The sequence below is a fragment of the Dipodomys spectabilis genome, unplaced genomic scaffold, assembly GCF_019054845.1.
Source record: "Dipodomys spectabilis isolate Male_0828 unplaced genomic scaffold, ASM1905484v1 ptg000137l, whole genome shotgun sequence".
NCBI classification, from domain to species: domain Eukaryota; kingdom Metazoa; phylum Chordata; class Mammalia; order Rodentia; family Heteromyidae; genus Dipodomys; species Dipodomys spectabilis.
In genome coordinates, this window is record NW_024870814.1 from 10,995,245 (window position 1) to 11,012,949 (window position 17,705).

At 38.8% G+C, this 17,705-nt stretch overlaps 1 long non-coding RNA gene and 1 pseudogene across 1 annotated transcript; one reads left to right on the top strand and one right to left on the bottom strand.

Annotated features, from left to right (window-relative positions):
• Positions 1-17,705, bottom strand: part of LOC122116688 — a 247,471-nt pseudogene that overhangs the window by 160,581 nt on the left and 69,185 nt on the right.
• Positions 59-16,091, top strand: LOC122116752. Its single transcript, XR_006149024.1, has 3 exons — positions 59-70; positions 9,836-9,839; positions 16,006-16,091. It is a non-coding gene; the product is annotated as an uncharacterized LOC122116752 (long non-coding RNA).

Below are 17,705 nucleotides of genomic sequence, written 5' to 3' on the forward strand. Positions count from 1 at the left end.
AAAATTCTCCTGTGACTCTTATCTCCAATTAATCATTCAGAAATTGTAAGTGGTGCTGTGGCTGAAAGTGGTAGAGTGTTAGCCTTGGGCAAAAGAGCTCAGGATCAGTGCCCAGGTCCTGAGTTCAATCCCTACAAGTGATTAAAAAAATAAGATTCTTCATAGAGGGCCTAATAAATTAAGTTCCTTATGATCACTTGTGTCAAAACAAAATAACCCAGAGGATAAAATCCTCCTTACAGAGGGTAAACTAATAACATTTCTAAATGAAAGAGAAAAATGGCAGAGAAAACTGTTTATTTATTTGTTTGTTTGTTTATTTGTTTTGTGTCCGGTCGTGGGTCCTGATCTCTGGGCCTGGGTGCTGTCCCTCAACTCTTCCGCTCAAGGCTAGTGCTCTACCACTTGAGCCACAGCAACACTTCCGGCTTTTTTTCTTTTGCTTATGTGGTACTGCGGAATCAAACCCAGGGCCTCATGCATGCAAGGCAAGCACTCTAGCACGGAGCCACCTTCCCAGCCCCAGAAAACTAAATTTTACATAGGCATTTTCACAATCTGTAAATATGGGATGACGCTTATTCAGCATAACTCTTCACCAGACTAACAACAGCATTCTTAATATTCTTCTCTCTCTTCTTTAAGACAGTATGTACAAGAACGCCAGTGACATTCAGTTAGGTAGTCAGACTATTGCAACATCTATTTTTAATCTTTCTACAGAGTCTGTTCCTAGAAAAGTTATTAACTCTGTATTAGACCCTCCTTGTCATGCCTGGATTCCATGGGGGCAGCCACAGCCAGGACTCCACACCTCATAGCAGGACCCAGCAAGATCTGTTTTCATGTCTCAATATAACAAGTACTCAAGATTAAGTCTTCTCTTAAGCTTCATCAGGATCTACTCAGAAACTGAATGTTGGTTCGGAGTTTTACAGAGGAATTCATATTCGACTCAGCCTGAAGAACATACATTTCTGTTACTATTGGACACTGTTTGTGACATTTTCTTATAGGTTACACAAAAATTTTCTTCTATTAAAATTTATTATAGGGTTTTTTATTGTGATTAAGTGATTACATAAATTTCTCAAATTTCACAGGATTGTGATTCTTATAGTCACAAAGTAAGTGATATTTATAGTCACAAACACATTCTAACATTCGTGGGGTGAATTATCTTTATCATGGTTTATAAAGTTTGTAAATTCTATGAGCTTTGACAATACAGTTATTCTTCCACATGGGGTGATATATACATTTCTTTCCTTTTGCTTAGTGTCAGCTTTTCCCTCTTTCCTGCTCATTCCCTCCCTCCCATTGCTTCCATTGAGTTGCTTTGTTCATTTTGATCAATGTCCAGTGTAGCTGATAGGTCCCACTCTTGTATGTTTTCCCATTTCCCTCTGTTTCTGTGTCTTCCTCCTAGTTTCCCTCTGATGTGCACTTATATACCACGTATGTGGTACTATATATTATTTTTAAATAAGTGTTTTAATGTGAAAATACCATACAGAGAGTTTACAATTACATGACCAAGTTAATGAGTACATTTCTTATCAAGCATTGTTGCCTCCTCCTTTCTTTCCTCTTCCCATCAATTCCTATCTCCCCTATTCCTGTTCCCTCGACCCCTGCCCTCACTACACCCCAAGCACCAAAGTTGTAAAGGTCATTTTTCGACATAACGTCTTGTACATCTCTTTAGTACAATGGGTCCACCTGTATCCCTATTTAAACAAATTGTTTTTTCCCTTCTCCTCTCCAAATTATACCAACATCAAATACAGTGAAATCATGGGTTATACCTTGGGGGAGGGACATACAAAGCAACAAAGAAATTATCTTATAAATATGTTATTTGTAAATTATTTCTTTTATTCCTTTCCAAACTCTTTCAGATACCATTACTGGAAGAAAGTTTCAAAGTGAAATTACAGCCAATCACATGGAAAGGGAGATGACTAACACAGGTAATTTCCCAATAGGTTGTAACTTCAATCCTGTAGATGAGTTATAAATGATATAGCTCAAAAGAAATACTGAAATCTTATCCTTTCATACCCCCCACCAAGGATGAGCAACCACCTCAGCCACAATTCCATTTCTGTCCTTTTGTTGGTTAACTGGAGGAAAGAGTCTCTTGCACTTTCCTTTCCTGGGCCGGCTTTGAACTGTGATCAGCAGATCTCAGCCTTCTGTGTAGGTAGGTTTTCAGGTATGAGCCACCTGCATTGGCCTCTTATAGCTACACCAGCCTTGTAGAATATCAGGATTTGAATGTATACCTCTCAAAACACAGTCCCACACAACCAGGCATGGTAGGGTTTCATTCTCAGGATTGGAACATTGTGAAGTTGCTGATCAGTTCTGCTGGCCATTTGTCCTCAACTGCATACCAGGTGATGGTCTGCTCTTCTCATGTGTGGTGCAGCAGTAGAGGCTCAATAGTGGTCATTGTTCTTGGCAAGTTGGATTCAGAGAAGCAGCAGAAAATATAAAAAGATAATAACTTTAAATGTTGCCATTCATTGGAGAAAAGCGCTTGATAAAATTCTCTCAAGTGACTAGGGATAGAAAAAATATCACCTCAGCCCAATAAAAGATATGTGGCAAAACCATTGTCAACACCATACTAAATAGGGAAAAAGAAATTATGAAATTATTTCCTCAAAAATAAGAATATATAAGCATAACCAAGGAGATAAATCATCTGTACTATGAAAACTATAATAATAAAACTGAATAAATGAAATGCACAAACAAATATATAAATACATATACTTCTTTATTTTACCTACATAAACTTCTATATGCTATGTGAATCTAAAATAATGGCACAACCCTGACTCCCCCGAGTATGTAGATATGTCATTTACAAGTCAGGAGAGGCATTATAAAGTCTGTGCTGAGGGCTATATAGAGAAAAGAATGTTTGGATAAAAAGGATCTTCTCATTTGCTTACAGAAGAAAAAAAATACATGTACGTCTACAAACAATACCAGTAATGCATCCCATTTAGTTGATGCTTTTCTGATTCTGATCCAAAAACTAAGCAGGCTTAAACCTTCAACTGCTAGGCAACATTCTTGAATTCAAGCTCAATGAGAATGGAACCTGAGTCCTGCTTCCTCACCATGGTTGCAGCAGCAGCAAGAAGAGAAGCAAGTTTGCAACTACATGTCCAAACTACATGCCAATTCCTAAGGCTGATCCTGCTCAGGGAGAGCTGGTTTGGTGACTTAGTTTCCCTGCACTGCCATGGAAAGCACAGATATCTTGAGCTGGTGCATAAATTCATGGAATAGTTTTAAAAATCAATGTTCTGGAAGCCAGGAAGTCTAGAGTATCATCTGTTTTAGACTCTCTTCCTGACTGTTCACTTTCTTGTAATGTCCTCACAAGGACTTTGATGTCTGTGACAGAGACAGAGACAGAGCCATCCAGTGCCACATCTCCTCAAGACACTAGCACTACAGGACTTGCTACAGTCTCAGGACCTCACATCACCTCACTCACTGTTACAGACTTCTCCAAGGACACATATCTCAGAGGGATATGAATCAATCCTTGAAACATGGTCTTTGCTGATGAATAAGGCAGGAAATAGAGGCAAAGCCAAGCTTCCAGTCTGTAAATTCCAAAAACAGAAGACTTTCCCCCACAATTCAGCCTGCTGACAGCTCCTTCTGAGTGTCCCTGGTCCTAGTCAAATACCCAAGCCTGGAGACTCTTTGTTGATGATAAAACACTCGCTCTAGTTTCCCTAGATTACTAATCATGGGGCCTGAACTCTGGGCCTCGGCGCTGTCCCTCCGCTCTTCAGCTCAAGGCTAGCGCTCTACCTCTTGAGCCACTGCGCCACTTCCGGCTTATTTTTCTGCTTATGTGGTGCTGAGGAATCCAACCCAAGGTCTCATGCATTCAAGGCAAGCGCTTTCCCACTGAGCCACCTTCCTAGCCCTAAATAGCTCTTTTTATATGTCTTGTGTGGTTTCACTACCATCTAGTGGTAGTATTCGAACAGTACATGCTTTTACACCAGGATTCTTTTTTTAACTTTTTATTAAATTTTAATTTTACTTTATTGCAAAGATGCTGTACAAACGGTTACATTTACATGAGTAAGGTAATGAGTACATTTCTTGTCAAGCATTGTTACTCCCTCCTTTGTTGTTCTCCCACTATCCCTTTTCTCCCTTCCCTCCCTCATACCTTCCCCCCCCTCCAAAGTTGTAAAGTTCATTTCCAATATAGAGTCTTGTGTGTATTATCGTTGCAATGAGTCATCCTGTGTCCTTGTTTCAGCGTTTTGTTATTTCCTTTCTCCTCCCCAAATTAGACAAATGTACATACAATATTCAGGGTACCAAAATCAGTACATTGAAAACATTGGTTATACCACAGGGGGAAAGAACATACAAAAGAAACAAAAAAAAATCACACAATACATTAAAAACAACAACAAAGAAAGTCCTCTGTGTCCATATCTTAGGATTCAGGTTTCCCTCATATGTAATAATTAGTATACATCTAGGATAATTTTATCTGAAAAGCAGAAAATCTCAAAAACTATGTACATATGACCATCTAAGATGATGCTAAGCTAAATGAACCCCAGGATTCTTTTTCAGGAAGAATTATAAATTATATTTTCATGTATCCTTTCTAATTTTTCTACGGATTAAATTCAGATAAGATGGTAGATTTGTGTGTGTGTGTGTGTGTGTGTGTGTATCTGTCTGTCTGTATCTGAGTGTGTATATGTGGATGTGTGTTTGTGTGTGTGTCAGTGGTTTGCCAGTGATAACTTGAAGAATAAGAGCTAGTAAGTCCACACAGGTGAAGATAGAGAAACAAGAGGCCTAAGCTGCACAGAGATCCCCAGATCTCTCCATGCCAAACGTGGTATTTTACTAAATATGAATCACTGACTGCATGTGGAGGGCTGAAGTGGTGAAGAAAAGTTGATCACTACTTGTTGTATGACATGGTACAGGTGTGGAAAACCAATGACTCACCTTGTGCTTATGTGGCTTGAGTACTGATGGCTTGCAAGTTAGCTAGTGTTGGCTTTCTGGACTCTGTCTGCTGGGAAAGTATTCTAATTGGAAGGAAAGGAGCCTGTTGCTCTCCCTGTGGATTTGTCACTGTTCTTAGTCACAGTTGTCAAGTGTGCTCAGCACAAGATGATTTATCTTAGGATATGGATTTGTTTACAAACTATTGAGAAATCTTAAGGCAGAAGTTCTGGGAACCTTTTCAAGAATGGAGTAGAAGTTGGAGCCAGTAGGATGAACTTTGGTACTGGGATTCTCTATTCAGTGATGTCTTGCAGAGAAGAGCTGTCCCTTTCCTCCTGCTCTGAGATTATAGCACCCAGACATGAGTGCTCAGAATCCACCTCCTGGCCTGCAGCTCTCTTGTGCTGTTTACATCCACATCTCACACTCCTGAGGATAAATCCAATTCATGAGTTTATGGACTGATTCATGTTTAATGACTTTGCTTCACTAATACATACATTCCCACATTGAAACTCTTACTTAAAAGTAGCTACCTCAACATATTATTACCACAACAAATAATAGCCATTTCTCTCAATTGAGTGCTGGGAACCCCCAAATGCTTCTGGTGCCTAATTCATCTTCCACCATTGGTTAAAAAGTAAGCTAGGGCCAAAGTTATGAAGCTGTGTTACTTAGATTTCCCTTGTTGTGTCTAAGACCTCAGTAAAAGCAATATAAAGGGCAGAGTACTTGATTGCAACTCTTAGATCATAAAGTCTAGTCTACCATGTGGGCAGAGTTTGGTGAAGCTCACAACATGGCACCCAAGAAACAGAGGAAATCTTATACGTGGTGGCTACATCTTCCTTCCCCTTTGGTTTAATGAGAACTCAGTCCTTTGGAAGGGGCTGTGTATAATAGGGTGGGGCTTCTCTCTTAGTCAATTCTCTCTAGAGAATCTCTCACAGCCAGGTCCAGAAGTATATCCAACCTAGAGGCCATCATTAAAGATCATCAGAATTTTTTCTGTTTCCTTAAACCTTTCAAAGAATATAGTGAGTATAGAAAGAAGACTACTGAGCCATATATACATGGTTTCCTCAAAAGTCTACATGCTGGGTGTTCTTACATGTCTTTCTTTAAGACAGTCTCTTCAAAGGATAAACTATGTTTCATTGGACCTGTGATAATTTCTCGGTGTGTACATTGTAGCTGCATGTTTATCAGCTACATTTGGACATTTATATGTACATATGTACACATCTATATGTACATATAGATGTATATATGCACACAATAAATATATAAATCTAGGCACATGTTTTATAGATGACCCATATAAACACATACCAATATATGTATAAGTATGCCTATTTGTTAACTGTGAATGAATCACATTTGTTAAATCTGTACTACCTATTCAAATATCATTTTTATTTCTCTACTTATACATTGCTATATATTATTGTATATTACATTATATGTTATAAATAATCTGGATAAAGTGAATGCTAACTGCTCCTTACATGTTTCCATATGTGAATTACAATATATTCTACATATTTTTATATTTTGCAGACTTTTTATTTTTCCTTTTCCCCATTGTTTTTTAAATATCCATAGTTATGCAATTGGTTTTTAACAAAAATAGTATGCAATGAACCACTGGTAAACCACTGCTAACAGTTATATATATCAGCTTTTAATTGGTGATGATCCTGCTGGAGCTCCTTTAACTGTTGTGCTGCAGATCACTCAGTTTGCCTCTAAATTGGATTTTGTTTGATCTTCCTCATTGACTAAAGAGGCAGAGTATTATAGAGATCATGACCAACATCTAGAAGTCAATGTACATAGAGAAATTCCGGTCATAAAATATCCAACAAGGAAACACATTTTTGAAGTGTTTGTATTCTGAACATTCAACACTGCTTTGAGGTAGCTAAGCAAGTCTTCTAAAATGAGCACTACTCCTAAACTTTTGCATTTTAGTTTTGTTTAGAAGATACAGACAAGGCCATGTTCCACCTATCTGTACTGCCTTGGTAACCATGACTATAGGAGATTACCCCAATGCCTAGATTTCTCTTGAGATAGCTTCTTGATAAAAATTGGCCAGTAAAACCTCAACTTGAATCTACTTCTCCCATTTCTGGGGATTGTAGGCAATATTTTGAATAATATTTAATCTTGATATATCCTCAAATTTCTAAATATCATTATTATTCTCAGGCCTGAGATCATATAATTGATAAATATTTGTCTGTGCTTAAATAATTTTGCCATTTAAAGATCTCCTTAGCAGAAATCGACTTCTCCTAAAGCCTAGTTTCTAAAACCTTTTATGGATCCTTGTTAACTTCTTAAAAATACAGATTGATATGCAGTAGGTATGAGTGTGTTCACAAATTTGTGTGTGTTGTTGGGGTGAGCCAAAACTGACTACATTTTTAATAGACTGGGAGTTCCCCCCCCCACACCCCTTCCAATCAAAATACTGGTGATAACAAATAAAATCCATGATGCCTGTAGCATGGACAGAAGGACTCCACTGATAATATCTGGAACTGATTCTCAAAATAGTTGACCAGTAAAAGCACAGAGTTGAGCTAGATGAAGAGGCATACCATAGTTACCAAGTTATCTTTTAGGGATGCTAGCTACAAAGGTTAGCACCTCTATTTTCCAGGATATTCATATTAACATGAAGGGTATAGAATTGACAGGCATAACAAAATTTTCTCTTACAGGCAGTAAGTACCCTAATGGTCTTTTAACCTAATGGTAGAAATGATTGCAATTGAAAGTATGAATTCAATGTAATTTTTAATAAGTTTTTAATTGTGAAAATACTGTACAGAGGGGTTACAATCACATGAGCAAGGTAATGAGTACATTTCTTATCAAGCATTGTTGCCTCCTCCTTTGTTTTTCCCCTACCATCCCTTCCTTCCCATCTCCACAACTACACTCCCCCTCACCTACCCCACCCACCCTGCCAAATTGTAAAGTTCCTTTTTTAACATAGCATTCTGTACATCTCATTGATGCAATGGGTCCACCTGTATCCCTACTTAAACAATTTGTTTTTCCCTTCCCCTCCGCAAATTATGCCAACATCAAATATAGTGAAACCAAGGGTTAAACCGTGGGAGAAGGACATACAAAGAAACAAAAAATTCACCAGGTACATTATAAATACATTAGAAACAATAGCAAGAAAGAAAAAAAGCACTTTTGTACTTTTATCTTGGCGTTCATTTCACTTAACATCATCTTATCTGAACTTTTCTGCTTGTCTCAGATATATACTAGTTATTGCAAATAAGGGAAACCATGGGAACTATATTTCTTTGTGCCTGGCTTATTACACTTTATAATATTTTAATATAATATTTTAATTTTATTTTATATTTTATATAGTTATATATTATATTATATATTTTATTTTATTTTATTTTATATTTTAATATACTATTTTTCTGAGTCTTTCCATTTCCTAACAAATAGGGCAATGTCATTCTTTCAGATGGAAGCATAGAATTACAGTGTAACAGTTTTTTTTTGGGGGGGGGTCCAGTCTTGGGGCCTGAACTCTGCGCCTGGGCGCTGTCCCTCAGCTCTTCAGCTCAAGGCTAGCGCTCTAACACTTGAGCCACAGCACCACTTCAGGCTTTTTTCTTTTTGCTTATGTGGTGCTGAGGAATCGAACCCAAGGCCTCATGCATTCAAGGTAAGCGCACTACCACTGAGTCACCATCCCAGCCCCTACATTGTAACAGTTTCTTAAATTCACTAAATATCCTATCATTCTTCCACAATGTATTTTTCAGCAAATTAATCAAAGGATTTCTTAAAGTTTCATCTGGAGAGTAACGGAAGGGCGAGAGGATCAAAATATAGTGTTCTTATCAATTGACATACTTAGTTGAGAACACTTTGTGTAACTATTTAAAATGATATATATGTATATATATAATTTTGATTATCTTAAATTAATATAAAATCTCTGAATGTCTCCAGTCTCTGTTTATTTGTCTCAGAGATTTCAGTCTCTACTTTACCTCAAGGAAGGAAGAGGACATGCAGGATGTTTGTACTGATACCCCAATGGATGAACCTGGCCAATGGAAGAGGTGACTTGTGAGAAGTGATTATATTATGGGATTGGAGGTTATACCACTGCTCACCAGAGGGTTAAAGATACTCTCATGCAGTGAGGCAGTTCTCATAATAGTCCCCTGCTATCAAAGGAAGACAACCATATGCTTGGCCACCACAAATTACAACTGGTTCTCTCTTTATTAACACAACATCTTGTACCAAATGCAAGACAGGCCTCACCAGAGTACAGACAGATGAAGATTCAGCATCGGGGACTTTCTGCATCTAAAACTGTATGCTAAACAAACTTCTTTACTCAGGGTTTAGGCCAGTTTCTTTGTTATAGGGAAGGACTGACTCACGTGTGTCATGTTTATGTGTGTGTGCGCACAGGTGTGTGTGAGAGACAGAGAAATCTGGTTTAAATAGAAGTGCTCTTAATAGGCTAATTGAGGAGTAAAAAGCAGCTCTCTACCTGTGATACTCTTCTTCTTCTAAATACAACTTCTCAAACCTTATAGAGATTACTTGTTAACTTGCTGAAAGGCAGATTCATACTCAGATGTGAAGTGGTTTTGTAATATTTTATTTGTAACATGCTCTCAGGGATGCTATTGATGATCCTGAATTCTGGACACTTTCTGAGTAGGAAAGAAAATAATACTACATGCATGTTTAGTTGTGTTTGATTCCTTTTTGACAAGAAATATTTCTATTTGAGAATGGTCCCTTACATATTTCATGATAATATCTCATTTTCTATGAACTGAGACTTACTGAAACTCTTACTATGGTTACAGGGTGCTAATAGGAAGAGGCATGTGTGTACCTGGTCTTGGACAAGGCCCTCCTGGATATATTCTGAGAGTTAGGGGGTAACTTCTCTGGGTCATCAGCTGTGGGCTCCCATCAGCATAGTCTCTTCAGGAAATACATTTCCTAGCACTCCTCTCCCTCTCTGCTTTCTTAGATTCTGAATGAGATGAGGCTTCTTCTAATCACATATAGGATTGGAAGGGGGAAGGGACTCAATCCTATCGAAGGGACTTGGACAAAGGTGAGAGTGTGGGCAAAAGAACTCCATACAAATCTTTTTTTTTTTTTTTTTGGGTCCGGTAGAGGGGCCTGAACTCTGGGCTTGGGCGCTGTCCGTCAGCTCTTCAGCTCAAGGCTAGCGCTCTACCACTTGAGCCACAACGCCACTTCCAGCTTTTTTCTTTTTGCTTATGTGGTGCTGAGGAATCGAACCCAGGGCCTCAGGCATGCAAGGCAAGTGCTCTACCACTGAGCCACCTTCCCAGCCCCCTCCATACAAATCTTTTGTCTTACATTGTATTTGTTTTTTTCAGGTAAGGGGTATGTTTATTCATCGATCTGGCTGGCACCAGGTCATGTTGCCCCTCCATCACTAGTTTTACAAAATGATGTCCATAAACATTCATGGTTATGAAAATTCATCATTACCTATCACTCTTTCATCATTCTGAACCATCCTTCCCAATGCAACTCCTCCCTTCCATATACATTTCCATGTGTAAGAATGCATGTTAATTACTAAATGTGAACTTACGACTCTCAGTATGTCTGTAGGATATATGGAAGTCACTTCTGATTACTCTGATAAATATAGATATAATATGGGTCACTCTGTAACTGTACCTAGTGTATGACTCCACAAGTGTCTTAAATGCATTTTATTTATTCACATATATTTCTTTCCATTCTTCAGTTTGCATTTATTTTAACTAGGCCAGAAGCCAAGGGTGCTTTTGATATCGGCTCTCTGAATAACACCTCCAAGATCAAGCTCCAGAAAAAAAAAAACATGTTCAAACCTTCCAAAACATGATACAAAGTATTAGTTAATTTTTTCTTGATATTTCCTGAAGTTATTTAAATACATATTTTTCAACTCTACTTTCTATGGTTTAGACAATGGCAGTGTAAAATATTAATATGTTACACAGTATCAAAATGAATTAATTTTCTGAGAACTAGATTAAAATGTTGGATGTTTTAATATGAGAGTTGGAATGAGTATTTAAAAATACATTTGCTGAAAAAAATTCCATGACAAGAAATAGATAAATGTTTAAATTACTAAACTCACGTGTTTAATTATTTAGCATCCCCAAACATCATATTGTACCTCAAAATAAATTGTACCATGGCAATACAAAATTGATTTCAAATAAATTTTAATGACTATTTTTCTTCAAAAAATTGTTTTTAAAATGTTTTTCAAAAGGTTTTTTTTTTTGCATTTAAAAACCTGCCCTGACATATCTAGAATGACTTCGTTATTGACTGACTGCAGAATTGTAGTACAGACTGGAACGTACATGAGTACAGAGCAGTGATCTTTGTAAGTCACAGGAGGCAGTGTCAGGTGTGTGCTGCTTGGGATGAGCAGGAGGACAGACAGTTAAGGTATGCAATTGACTCCAGAACGTATCTACCAATGCTTTCCAGTGACCTTACAAAGGGGGCTGCATCTGAGATGTTCTGTCAGTAGTTGGAAACACCAGGATAAGCATCTGGGTCAGCCCAGCCTCTCACCCTGTGACTGGTGTCACAGGGGTAGGTAAATAATTACCCTGCTGACAATAGTATGTGGCAAAATGTTGAGGCTCCAGGCTGCTGATGCTGAGAGTGAACTCTGTGCCAGATCCACTTCCATTGAACCTCCATGGGACCCCAGATTGCCAAGTAGGTGCAAAATAGATCAGGAGCTTTGGCGCTTTCCTTGCTCTCTGCTGGTAAGAATGTAAATAATTGCTAATGACCTGACTGGCTTTGCAAGTGATGTGAACTCTCTCTCCCAGAGATGCAGGCAAGGATGGTGACTGAGTCAACTGGACATCACAATGGGCACCTGACATTGTAAACATTAAAACAATTAGTCACTTAATTAATGATATCATCCAAGTACTTCCACGAAGCCTCAAGCTGCTCTGTTAACATGAGATGAGTAATCCTCCGCATTGTTCTTCCTTACCTGGGAGCCAGAGCAGCAGGAGCCCCAGGAGCTGAGCAGGGGCCTTCATGTCCAGGCTGTTTGTTGAGTGGAACCTTCTCCTGCATAGGGTGTGAGAAGCCTCTGAAGAAGTCCTCAGGGCAGTGGGCTGTGCTCAGGGCACATGAAAATCAGCAGGGTGGGAAAGATTTAAAAGACATGGCTATATATGTAACTTGGTGATCTTCATGAATTTCTGAGCTAGCAGTCTCCAAATCTCTCAGGTAACATTCCTGTCTCCTATCAATAGCCCCAAAAGACCCCCCTCAAAGATAAGATGTTCCCTAAACCAAGAACTCACATCTATTTCAGTCTCCTCTGCTTCATAAACCTTCATGTTCCCACACTATCATCTCTTCCAGTTCCTAAATAACATTTTTAGTACCTGGGCTAAAACTTGAGGTCACAGCAGGTTCAGATTTCTTGGGGGGGGGGTCTGATTTGGGGCCTGAACTCTGGGCCTGGGTGCTGTCCCTCAGCTCTTCAGTTCAAAGCTAGCGCTCTACAACTTGAGCCACAGCACCATTTCTGGCATTTTTTTTCTGCTTATGAAGTGCTGAGGAATCGAACCTAGGGCCTCATGCATGCAAGGAAAGGGCTTTACCACTGAGCCACGTTCCAAGCCCCCAGGTTCAGATTTGATGAAAGAAAACACAGTAAAGGGTGAGCAAGGCAATTAAGTCACAAGGAATGGAGAAGACATCCTTAGCATGGGAAGCAAGGAAAAACTGCCACAGACAGTGAAGGCAGAGCACAATGAGGAAGGCTCCCACATCAGGACCAGCGTGTGGGGACACTGTCCACCCTAGTGCAGGATGTCACACCTGGGGAGCCACTAGCAGGACATTTACATGACAGTGAATCAACCTCTCATCATTGTGAGTCCAAGCAGCTGCTGCAGGTACACAAAATAACACTGTTCCTCAAAGTCAGAAGCTCAGACACAGAGAAAGTCACTGCCAAAGTCAAAGTTCTCTTCAGCACCCTTCACTAAATGGACTGCATGTGGATCTGCATTTGAGAGATTCACCATTCTACCCTGGTGATGATGTTTCTGTGGCCTGAAATATCAGACTTCTGAAGCCAAACCAGGCTATGATGAAATTATAAAACTCATGCCTTTCTATTGACCTGCATTTAATGGGAAGAACTTTGAAGGTGGACCTGTCTATTAATAAACATCCACTTCTAGTACACACAAAGTCACCCCACACCTGGGTTTGAGACAAAGACATGTTAGGAGTGGCTGTGTTTCAGGAGGAAAGAAGAGTGGATAAGAGGTTGGAGATCAACCATTTCTCAATTTATGTAATAAGTCTGTTAGTCCCTGAGCCTCAGGTAGGAATCATAAGCATAAAGATCTCTTCTGTATACCACACTAAAGCTACCAGCACAACTATGTTTATTGCAGCATTATTTACCATAGCTAAGATAGGGAACCAACCCAGATGTCCCTCAACAGATGAATGGATGGATAAAATGTGGTATATATACACAATGGAATTCGATGCCTCCATCAGAAAGAATGGCATTGCCCCATTTGTTAGGAAATGGAAAGACTTGGGCAAAATTATATTAACTGAAGTAAGTCAGGCCCAAAGAAACATAGGTCCCATGGTTTCCCTTATTTGCAATAACTAGTGTATATCTGAGACAAGAAGAAAAGGTCAGATAACATGATGTTAAGTGAAATGAACCCCAAGATAGGAACACAAGTAGTTTTCTTTCTTTCTTACAATTGTTTCTAATGTATTTATAAGGTACCACGTAATTTTTTGTTGCTTTATATGTCCCTCTCCCCCAGTATAACACCTGTTTTCACTGTATTTGATATTGGGAGTGTGGGGGGGAGGGGAAAGGGAAATGTAGTTGTGGTAATGGGAAGGCAGGGATGGTAGGGAAAAACAAAAGGAGAAGGCAACAATGTTTGATAAGAAATATACTGATTCCCTTGCTCATGTGATTGTAACCCGTCTGCAAAGTATTTTCACAATTAGAAAAATCTTATTTAAAAAGAAAAGATCTGTTTTGTGCATAGAGTAAGAAACTGATCTGCACACAGGGGTTTCAGGCTCACTGTGTCACTGATCTCTAACAGGCTAGCTGCCATGTAAACCATGACAAAGTGTTTTGTGTTTATTCATTTTCCTAAAATGCCTTCAAAGTTATGTGTAAAAGTAGTATTCTTATTTAAGATATAAGGTGTAAGATTGATAGATAGTGACATCCTCTGAAATACAAATATAAGCTATTTGAGATGAAAGGACTGTTTCTACCACAGACACTGCCTATGTGTAATCCTAATCACTCACACAGGAAGGAATATGGAGAGTTCCAGGTCAATCAGGACACACATGGATAAGCCCTGTCTCACCTGACATAGCCTTGCTTCATGGAGTGGTGTTGGCAGGAGCAGAGAGGGAGCAGCGGCAGAAGTAGCATTTGTTCAATAGTATTGTCTGCCCCTGGCACTAAAACCAACTCTCTGTGTGGTTTGTGGTTCTTTTAGATATTCAAATGCTTCCCTACTAAAGCTCATGATATACTCAGTGGATAATTTTATAAATGTTTTCTGTCTGTTTAAGAATCAGTAAGTATAGAACTTCTCCCAGCATAGCTGTGGCTATGAGGCTATTTCATGCTTTACCACCAGTGGAAGCTGAGATATTTTAGATCAGTGACAGAGGGATTAGGAGAACTTAAATGTAATACAGAAACTGGTAAGGATGGTCCTTTCCTAAGATGATGCTTGTGCTGAAGGAAATAGCAGGGGTCTGCTTTGGATGTCTGAGTGGTCTGTGCATTTTCTGAGAGAAAATCCAATACACACTCAAGTCTCAGTGGAAGCCTTTGCTCATTGTGAGGGTTGTTTGCCATCTAATGGTAGGTTTTTGGAAGGGAAGAACATATTGTTCTAAGGTGTAAGAGGCAGGTGATAAAGAGCCAACATTAGAGAATGACTGGAGGAAATGGCCATGGAACAAAGCATTATTCAGAGTCATAATTCAATTTGTATCTTGTTTAAAAAAATGGGCCTGTCCCAAGGAGGCCCCTGTTTTCACTATTAGATGTTGGTATAAATTGCAAAGGGGAAGAGAAAAACAAATTGTTTAAATAGGGAAATAGGGGGACCCATTACAACAATGAGATATACAAGACGTTATGTCGAAAAATGAACTTTATAACTATGGTCTGGGGTGAAGATGGGAGGGAAGGGATGGTAAGAGGAAACAAAGGAGATGGCAAAAATGCTTGATAAGAAGAGTACTCATTACCTTGCTCATGTAATTGTAACCCCTATGTATAGTATTTTCACAATTAAAAAATAATAAAGGGACGTTCAGAATCATGAGTTGATTAAGCAACAAGGTTGTAACATCTGAGTCATATAATTAATTTGCTTTATATTTAACAAACATATTCTGTATTTGGTGATATTCAGTAACATTCCTGTTTTTTAAAATACGTCTCATTTTAAGCCTAGCTTTGTGACTCATTCTTCAATTGCTAGCTACTACTGCTTCTTGAGTCATTCTGCCTGGGATTTGAATCTGTAATTCTCTCCAAACTATAGAAATGGCATGCTGGTGGTAGATATTTTTGTCTTTGTCTTTCACATTTGGGAATAAGTGATAAATTGACTTCTGCAGTAACATTATAAATTCTGGTTTTGAGAGTCCCTGGAAGCTGAAGTAATACAAGATCCCACTTGGACAAGGTCTCTGGTATGACATCTTCTGTCAAGTCCTCCATACTCAGATTACTGCTTCAGTTCAGAGAATTTGCTATGCTACTCCCCAGCCAAGCTCTGAAATAGTACAGCTGGGCCAAGCCCTACAGAAATGTTTTTGTTAAGGACTGTATCACTGTGGGAGGAGTATCTATATCTTGCATGCAGTAATAACCCCCAATATCTTCAGCCTCAACCCTGCTGATTTGCAGTGTGAAATCTGTGTCTGACCCACTGCCACTGAATCTGCCTGGGACCCCAGATGCTTGGATGGAAGCCCCATAGATCAGCAATTTTGGAGACTGGCCAGGCTTCTGCAAGTAGCAAGATAGAGCACTATCTCCATCGCTATCTATGAGGCTCTCACTAGACCTGCAGGAGAGGGAGACCTTCTCTCCCAGGGTGACAGCCAGGGAGAGTGGAGTCTGAGTCATTACAATATCGCCACTGGACCCTGAAATTAAAATAAATGAAAAGTACAATGTTATATGTGGTATATAATTTTTTCTGTGGTTATATATTAATTCCCAATCCTTTTCATGGTTTTTCCTTCTATCCTAAAACCATTCAATATTTCAAAATATATAAAAATATTAAAAAGCAAAAATGAGGTTCTAGATCTCATGTATTCTACCTTCTACACACTTGTCATAGTTGTCAACAAAGCTCAGGACCGGGTTCCATCTAGAATGTTCATATCTCTCATATAATTAACTTCACCTGCCCCATTCTAGAGGACAGGTTCTGCGCATCTAATCCATGAACAGAATACAAACAAGAAGCAGTGGCCCTGAGGGCTCACCCTCAACCCCCTTTTCCATCCTCATCTCCCTCTGCCTTTACCAGTCATCCAGAGCATTAGGAGGCCTCAAACCCAAGAACAGAGCCTCATTTTAACTGGGAATCCAGGAGATTTGATCAGTGAAGTCAAGGTCCTTCATAGAGGGCCTAATAAATTAAGTTCTTATGATCACTTGTTTCAAAACAAAATAACCCAAAGCATAAAATCCTCCTTACAGAGTGTGAACTAATAACATTTCTAAATGAAAGAGAAAAATGATAGAGAAAACTAAATTTTCCATAGTCCATTTCACAATCAGTAAATATGGAATGACAATTCTTCAGCATAACTCTTCACCAGACTAACAACAACATTCTTAATATTTCTCTCTCTTCTATAAGACAGAATGGACAAAAATGCCAGTTATTTTCAGTTAGTTAGTGAGACTATTGCAACATCTATTTTTAATCTTTCTACAGAGCCTGCTCCTGGAAAAGTTATTAACTCTGTATGAGACCCTCCTTGTCCTGCCTGCATTCCATGTGGGCAGCTACAGCCAGGACTCCACCTCATAGCACGACCCAGCAAGAGCTGTGTTCATGTCTCAGTATAACAAAGACTCAAGCTTATGTCTTCCCTAAAGCTTCATAATAAGCTACTAAGAAACTGAAAACTGGTTCAGAGTTGTACAGAGGAATAAATATTCCACTTACAACATCCAGAGCCTGAAGAACATACATATCTGTTGCTATTGGCCACTGTATGTGACATTTTCTTATGGGTTACACAAAAAGTTTTTTTCTATTAAACTTATTTTGTAGCAAATTTTTATTGTGATTAAGTGATTAAATGAATTTCACAGGATGGTAATACTTATCGTCACAAAGTAAGTGATACTTATAGTCACAAACACAAGAATGTGTGGGATAAATTATATTTATCATGGTTCATAAAGTTTGTTAATTCTATGAGCTCTGACAACTCAATTATTTCTTCCACATGGGGTGATATATACATTTCTTTCCTTTTGCTTAGTGTCAGCTGTTCCCTCTTTGCTGCTCATT